The following is a 7,921-nucleotide window of genomic DNA, read 5'->3' on the forward strand; positions in this document are numbered from 1 at the left end:
CTTTTTTTTTTTTTTTTTTAACTTTGAATCGCGTTGTTGTTTAACCGACCGAAATCTATTTCAGTCGGTTTTTATCGACAGCTTTTATATCGAGATGATTTTCAGGACATCGGAGTAACTGATCAGTCAATTTTAAACTTTACAAATTTCTAACTAAATACGATTCTTGATTTTTTATAATTTTTAAATATCATTGCTCCTTTTTTTTATTTCTTCCATTCTTCGTCTTTGTTATGTTAGATATTTTCAATTTGTTTCGATACAACATCTGGATGTACATAAATTCATTGAATACCCGAAGAGAAACAAAAATAAAGAAGGTTTAATTGCACGATATGAAATAATATTCATCCCAAAAAAAAAAAAAAACAAATTCGAGTCGTAATTACGATCGAGAATTAATTCCGGCAAGAATACATTTTTATTTATTTTATTTATTTTTTTCCAATCTCGCTGGTTGATTCTCCAAACGTTTGACAACGAAACATATTACATGTGTGTGATGATTACGGTATGAATATTATCCTGTGCGTTAAACTGAATGCGGGGAAAAGAAATAAAAAAATTCCACACCATTTGCGCGGATATATAATAATAATCTCTGCGAACGCATAAAACCGCGTACCTATAACTAAAGTTTGTCGCTGTACGTACGTTTGAATTTTTCAATTTGATGAGAACTCATCCTCGCTTCTGCAATTATCGAAAATTGCGCTAATAAATTGTGCAAACAAAAGTCGCTGGTGAATTTCAGATTAATTATAAAAAATCGGCAAAGGTATAGAAATTACAGAGAAGCGGACGCAAATCGTAACCATATTATTATGCAACGGATTACGAAGTAAGAAAAAAAAAAAAAAAAAAAAAAAAAATTGCAAAAATTGCACAGACTTGTAAAATCTGCAATGAAAACGAAATAAAAAATGGTTAAAAAAAAAAATAGAAAAATTCTTTCACCCGCTGCAGAGATTATATTCGAGCAGCGATTATCAGACTCGGGAATCGCGAGTCGTGTTATACGCGAAAGTTTCGTCTCGTTTTAATCCGCGCTCAAAAATGTTGGCAATATTTTTTTCACCCTGTCCTTGATTCCGTTTTTCATCCCTTCGAATATCCTCCTGCAAGCCGGATGAACATTTCGGCAAGTCGAAATTATTCCCGGATTATTTTTCAAAGAACGTACGCAGCCGCGCTTTTGCCCCGATATTATCTCTCCAGCTTCGTTTCTATTTTCTGCACATCAACGCAGACTCGCGCAGATATTTGCAGGCTAAACAATGTTAAACAATGTTGAACTGGGGGAGGGGAGGGACTCCCGGGTGCCATCTGTTCGGTTCCAGTTCGGGCAATTGGGATCCGCCGTCCGGAACCCGAGGGACGTTGTCGGGACACGTTCTCTGGGCAAGTCTACCACCCATACACGTGCGGGCAAGGTTCGTGGGCCGAATGCAGTTTGCCCTGAATCTAGCCGAAATCGGTTGAAATCGATAAACGGAAGTACTTTCGCCTATCTGCCGGGTCAAATACGGTGAGAGACATTTTTAGTTCCGGTTAACGCGCGGTCCTTGACTATTTTCATTTCGACAACGGAAAATTAATCAATTTTTGTTTTTTTTAAACGAATATCTAAAGCGGGAAATATAAAAAAAGATAGTCTTTCACTCGGAGACAGTAATAAAGTGGAAAATCGATATGCTTGTCGGTGAAACATTGAAAATTGCTTTGTTTCCGGTAAAACCAGAAGTTTAAATTAATTTTCGGGACGCGGCAATTTTTTACATCCATCGTACGATTGTAAAATTTTGTAATTTTCTATTTTTTTCACCGAGCTGTTTCCTGTAAAATCGAAACCAATACTTTTCTCATACCACCAAAGGTGTTGGGAGGTGATAAAAAAAAAAAAAAAAAAAAAAACAACAATTGCGCCAAAAGTTGAACGAATAATAACAGTTGGTATAAAATTGTTTATTTCGCTTCGTGATATTTTACACCTTTAACACGTGATATTAACCGGTAATTGTTTCATCTTATTGTTAATTACATACGATAATCTTTTCTACAAATATATATTTTACATAAAAATCTGCAGTCAGGGCAAAAGCAAAGCGATCCTCCTCCCCCCCCCCCCTGTAATAAATTCGACATACATTTTTATACCGAATCGTGGGAACTTGGAGGGTGGAAAAAAGGCGAAATAAATTTGAAAAAAAAAAAAAAAAACAACGCGAAGGCGAAGTTTGAGAGAGAGAGAGAGAGAGAGAGAGTGATAACGATGATAAAATACTTGACGGCGGTGAAAGGGTTCCGAGCTCGAGAAAAGTATAAAACAGGGTGTCTTCGGCGTATAAGAAACACGGAGAGATGTAAACAATGACCTTGTCGAAGGACGCGGATGGAGGAAAAGCTCGGCGGCCTCTCGACGTTTGTACAACCTCGTGGAAAATGGCGGCGGGCGGCGTCGGACGTTTTACGATCGGGAAGATACGTGATCCATTTCACAGTTAATGCGAGGCGAGATGGGTGGCGATATGTGACTGACACGGCCGACTGACGACCGCCGAGTGACGTGCAAAGCGTATCCATAAAAACGTGTCGGAGGAGGATCCTCGTTTTTACCTCCACCCCCCACCCTTCGCAGGGTAGCTTTTTCTTCTTTAGCCAACGCTTTTACTTTTCACTTCTTTTCTATTCTTTTTTTTTTTTTTTTTTTATTTATCTTTTATTTTTTTTTATTTTGTTTTTTACCGTTCCCAGTTTTTCTTCTTACCTCCTTCCGTCGGATCTTCACACCGCATGCACGAGAATTTGATTCGGCTCTCTTCTTCCATTCCCCCGCCCTCCTCCCGCAAGCTTTTGTGGATACACACCGCGGGGTGAGAAGAAAAGTACACGGGGTACGTTCAACCCTCCGATTCTCTGCTTACAGCCCCGTTGCTTTTTTTTTTTTTTTTTTATTGTTTTCGCTTCGTTCCTCGTTTTTCTTCTTACCCCGCACTACCTTTCTTTTATCTTAGCGATTCGCGCTAAGGATAAAGAAGCAACACTTGTTGCTCGTGGCTTAAACTCGCTATACGATACCCGATACTTTACTCACGGGATTTGTTTTAATCGTTTGTTAAACGCGCATTTTTTTTTTTTTTTTGCGCCCCGCGACGATACGAGCCCTGTTCGTTCGTCTTTCTCTTCCAATTTTGTTAAACGGTCGTTGGAAAATTACGATTATCGTCAAGTTCCGATAGGATATTCGGTTGATAAATTTTAAACGTGAATAAAAAAAAAAAAAAAAGAAATGAAAAAAGAAAGGTCACTCCGTGCAATGCAAATAAAACGAAACAGAAACGTTTTACCATTATACAAGCGATATATTCGTTTGCAATCAATGTCGTATGATTTGTTTTAAAATCGCAGTCTCAGTACGATTCGTGATGACTTTGATAACGTGTATAAAAAATTTATTAATAACTTCAGCGAACGATGAGGATGAAATTGTTTGTAGTATCGAAAATTTTTTGTAACATTTGTAAAGCGTAAAACGATAAATCAGCTTTGAGACTTTGATTTGCACGCCTCAAAGGGTTATCGAGTACATACGTACTTACCTAACGAGATGGGTATGATAAATCGTTGGTTAGTTATTATTATTAATATTATCATTATAATCGTTGTTACACAGCGAAACTGTTACGCGATAATAATTACACGACCTCGAGGTCTACTTGCTATTGTCGTGCCGGGTTATAATTAACTAAAATAATTGCGGCACACAGTGAACGAGGTATAAACTCCCACACCGGTTTATTATTACCGCAGGCTGACTGAACCGAACCGGCACGGCAAAGCGTTGGGAAAAAGAAACAGGGCTTTAGGAAAAATCACAATCGTTGCAATTACGGCTGTATTATAATAACGGAATAGCGAACATTCGTACGTGTGTGTGGTTATTTGTAGAATTATGTTTCAATGACGAATTCCGACGTACTTTTATTCGTTAACGTCGTTATAGGCGGTACAGAATATCGGAATACGTTGTAACAATTTGTACATACCGACGAGGAAAATTATTTCACTTTTTGAAGAAATTTTTTCGTCGATTACGAAATACCTGCAATTTTACTTTACAAATCTGAAATTAGTTTTCGTTACGATCGACGTTTCCGTTTTAATTGAACGAGAGGAAAACAAACAAACAAAAGAAACGAGAACACAGAAGGAATAACAACTACGTTGTTTTTATGTACAGTAATGTTCAATAATAGATTCCCAATGACTCGCTATACATATATATATTTTTTTTTTAATTTTTTGAATCAAAACTGAAACGATTTTTTTTTCTATTAAGATTTTATCACGTCCACGATCAACGTATCGTTTGTTTCTCCTGTCGCTTCCATGGCTGGTCTATTGGCACGTGAAATTTGATTATAAAAAAAAACTCGTTCAAATTTTAGATTTCTAGGAAAAAAGAAACGAAAAAAGAAAAACAAAAAACGACGACAACAACAACAACAGCAGCATCGAGTCACTGGCAACAAATTGACGAAATTCGTGAACAATTATACAAGTACAAATTTATTGTGAAGAGAATTTGACGGGCGTAGTTTTCGTCGGTTTATTGGAAATAGAAAATCAGCGAACACCTGTGGATGAAAATAGACAAAATCGATTCAGCCGAGATTACAATAGTATATACCAACCTACCGGGAAAATTCGACGAGGGTTGTTTCGTCTGGACTCGACGAGTGGGACGGCGCTTTGTGTTTAGGGTGGGATGTAGGAAAGTATCGTGTGTGTGTGTGTGTGTGTGGAAAGTGCAAATGCCGGAGGCAACAACAGTCGGAGGATACGCGCAGGAAGCGAGTAAAGCCGGAGACTTTGGTAAACATCGGGGCTAATGACGGCAAACGAGGGAAGGACCGACTTTGCTCCGCGAAATCCGACCGGCCGGCCGGCCACCAACAACTCAGTCCCTGGCACGAGTCGCTTCCTGCCGCCCCTCCGATCCCACTAATTATCACCTTTAACGTCTCCAGAAGCTTAAACGCTTGTTAACTCCGCCTCGAGGTTCGCCCGGAAATAAAACAGAGAGCGAGAGAGACAGAGAGAGAAGAGGAGGAAAGAGGAAGAGCAGTTTCGATCAATTTTTGTCGATCAGCTCGATTTCAAACTCGCGGTATCGTAAACCTTTTCATTTTCATCGTCAGACGGAAGTAGTTTGAAATATAACAACAAATTCTCGCATTTTATGTGATATGATATCCCGATTAATCTTCTTTGTCTGATTTTAACCTAAACGAGTCGGCTTCCGATCGTCCATTAACGCAATAACATTCGTCAGTCGTGCGTCCGAATAAATTGTTAATTATTTCGTAGGAGAAAATCGAGCGATACGTGAATCTGAGAACTACTTTTATTTTGAAGAGGCAGAGAAAAGAGAATGAATAAAAACCACATCACTTGCATTATAAATACGAAAAGAAAGAAAACGATTTTAATTGAACCCCGTGAAATCAGAAGGAAAAGAATAAAAAACTCTGATTCTTACTTTGAACGGATTTTCTCGCTTATCGTTAGTTCAGATTGAACGAATTTGAAGTTTTGAGAAAATATTCAGTCGGAAGGAGTGAGCTTTTTTTTAAGGAGCTTGCCCGCTTGCCGGATGCGAGATATACGGAGAGGCAAAACCCGTCCCGCAATGGGTGATGAAGCGTATTTTATTAGGAACAAATATTCATGTCACACACGGGGCGCCGGGTGGTGCGAAGTGTTTCAGCAAAGAGCGAGAAGCACGTGCGTGCAAGTCGCGAATATTCGCTAGTAAGGCTGGCGGCTAAACAGGGTGAAGATGGAAGAAGGAGGGGAGAGGAAAAAGGAAAAGGCGAGCCGACTTGGCGAATTGGCGAAATCGAAATTGCTTTTCGACCATATTTTCGGCGACACTTTTTGGCGGGAAAAAAGGGGTGAGAGGGGCGGCGATTTCTCACCCCTGGTTGCCTTCATACCGGGAGTAATAATACCGCATAATTGCTGAGATCTCTCCCTCTCTCTCTCTCTCCAAGTTCTCGAAAGAAAGGAAATAAAATCAGCATAAAGTGAGCCGCCAAATGGCGCCGTAAGGCACCGCCACGGGTCTAAACCTTAATGAAAGTACTAGTGCGGCGGCGAAAGCATAGGCCCTTAAATTAATTCACGATGAATTACGTCTGCGCCAGATGTTCGAGCAGTTGTGTTTATTTATGAAGGGAAACTAAGATTTCACTCCGAGGAAAATCTTCCTCTCTGGGAACGCCTCGTACCTGCATCGACCGCATCTTTTTATTATTCTTTTTTATATTCATCTTATTCTTGTTTTTCTATACTCTTTACTAACCCAAGACTTTCAACTCGGTTAAATTTTACACCGGCGTCTCAATTATACATGTAATGTTGCGTTTTCATCGCTCGTTTTTCTTTCATTTTCTTTTCTTTTTTTTTCTGTTTTTCTGTTGCAAACAGCGGGATTCGAGATAATCGGTTTAATTTTTAACGCCGGAACTTTTTCTCGAACTTACGTACGTTTTTAGTCGGGAATAATTTAGCTTTCGACTATTTTTTCTTCTGCGCGACGATAATCTTTTTACTTTTAATCATCTCGGGCGATACAAGAATAGTATTGGTTTCGGACGAAAATTTCTATCTCCAATTTCAACGAATCCTTAACGCTTTTCAAACTCTAGAATATGAAAAACAGGTTTTTAAAATAATGTCGGTCCGTCCGACAAACTTTCGCGATGATATCGGAAACGGCTTGATGAAAAAATTTGAAACTCACAGGATTTTACAATCAAACAATGGGCATGAAAAATTGCCACGTTCCGTTTAATTTGAACTTCAGGTTCTACCGGAAGTAAATCAATTTTCACCGTTTTACTGACAAACATATACTTTTTCTCCCGAATTACGTTTTATAAACGAGCGATTATGTTTTTCCCAGCTTGTAAATTTATTTTTCAAAAAAATTTTACGAATATTTTCTTTTTCAGAACTTTTTTCTTCTCTAATTTTACTTTCAAAACTTCTTCTTTTGACCGCCGAGTCCTGTAACAGCTTCTGATTTCTCACTCCGCCTTTGTCGAGATCATCGCGGAAATTGATCGGACAGACCGACAGACGCGTCGTTTTTCACGCTGATGAAAAGTGTCGCAAGAAAACTGTTGAAACAATTTTTAATCACACATTTCAGATTCATTCAAAAATGATGAAATAATCATCAGCTTTTTTGAAATCTAACACAGTTTCGCGACTTTGTAATAAAACAGTTGTTGGCAAATCTTTGTTGAACTTTTCGTCCATAATTTCATGCGAATCGGTGGACTCGCAAAATTACGTAAAATTTGCGAAAGGAGAAAAAATAAAATCCAGCGCCCCGCGCATTGGCAGTTTTGCATCCTCGGAACGAAATTCATCCTTCGAACTTCGAAACCTGATATCTTCTCTCGACACGTCAACGCGTCGGAGGTAATCAGTGCGGTTTTCTCTCCTTCGAGTTTTTCTCCTCTTCTACCCTTTTTCACCAACGTCCCGGATCGGCGGGCAGTCATCGGGAACGTCAAGCCGGCTGATGAATGGCGGATAACTAAACAGATTACGCGGGAGATTACCCGGCCAGGTTACAACTGGCGCCATGCCGCCAAGAAAGCCCTCGAGGCTTTCAAAGTTCTCCTCCATCCCCTTTCCACACGCCCCAAAGGCTATACGGAATCGATTTTAAATTGGCCTGAAATTCCGCCTCCGGACCCTTTACCCTTAATTAGTTGCCACACACGACAAGCTACTTAACACCTGGAATCCCCTCTACATCGACTCTCAGCTGCGATTATCCGGCTCCATAATTTCCCCGCAATTCCGACTGCGAAAGCGATTATAATGTGTGTACAATGTCTGT

The 7,921-nt window shown here is 39.5% G+C and overlaps 1 long non-coding RNA gene across 1 annotated transcript in view; it reads left to right on the forward strand.

Annotated features, from left to right (window-relative positions):
• LOC124186157 overlaps window positions 1-7,921 on the forward strand; it is a 68,017-nt gene that overhangs the window by 20,389 nt on the left and 39,707 nt on the right. The window lies entirely within an intron of this gene.

This window comes from Neodiprion fabricii, chromosome 7 (assembly GCF_021155785.1).
Source record: "Neodiprion fabricii isolate iyNeoFabr1 chromosome 7, iyNeoFabr1.1, whole genome shotgun sequence".
In the NCBI taxonomy this organism is placed as follows: Eukaryota; Metazoa; Arthropoda; class Insecta; order Hymenoptera; family Diprionidae; genus Neodiprion; species Neodiprion fabricii.